Raw genomic sequence first — 944 nt, forward strand, 5'->3', positions numbered from 1 at the left:
GCCCAGCCGATTGGTACCTGGGGACACTACCCCCTGTGCTGGCTGGACTGTTGAAGCAGCCCTGAGAGTTCTCTGCACCCTTTACCCACTGCAGCAGTCTGGCAGTGGGGGCTTCTGCCTGACTGTGACCTGCAGTGTACCTGCCAGACTCAGATGGGGACTGCAGAGCCAGCAGAGGCATCTGCCCCTCTGGACTGCAGTTGCAGGGTTGGCCTTTGTGCAGCACTACTGCCATTTGTGCCCCCTGCCCCACCATCTGGGCAGCTATCACCCAGAAGATGTTCTGGGTGTGGTGGCCTGCTTTGAACTGTCAAAGCAGGTCCTCCTGGCCCCGTTTGGCCAGGAGGTCAGCCACAGCCAGATGGGTCCAAGGTGCCAGCTCTGAGCAGGCAGGGTTCTGCCACTGGCCTCACTACCAGGAATTCTGGTGTTCCCTATTGGAAAACTGAAAAATCCCCGATAAAAAAAATCCCAAAGTCACTCTCTAAAATACCCCCAAATCCATGTTCCTCCACAAGTAAAACAAAAGACCACTATAAAGAGAGAGAGAGAGAGAGAGAGAGAGTGAGACAGAGATAGCGATCAGTTGGACAATATTTTATTGATAGATCTACAGTGTTAAAGCAAGTCTCTTATCATAATAATGAAGTGAACTCTAAATACAGGTTTCATGAATACATATTCTGCTGCCCTCCCACAGGGCGATGGCCTCCACACAAGGGCTACAGCCCCCCAACAAGGGTTTCAGCCCCTCCACAAGGGGTTCGTCCCCCACACAAGGGCTTCACCCCTCCAATAGGGGGTTCATCCCCCACACATGGTTCAGCCCCCCAACAGGGGGTATGGCCCCTACACAAGGGGTACGGCCCCCCAGTGGGGGCCAAATGGGCCCTGCAGGGGCTCCCACCCCCCCTGCAAGGCCCACATGCCCCACCCCAGCCCCC

Source organism: Gavialis gangeticus, unplaced genomic scaffold, assembly GCF_001723915.1.
Source record: "Gavialis gangeticus isolate Ggan-Ray unplaced genomic scaffold, GavGan_comp1, whole genome shotgun sequence".
Classification (NCBI taxonomy): domain Eukaryota; kingdom Metazoa; phylum Chordata; order Crocodylia; family Gavialidae; genus Gavialis; species Gavialis gangeticus.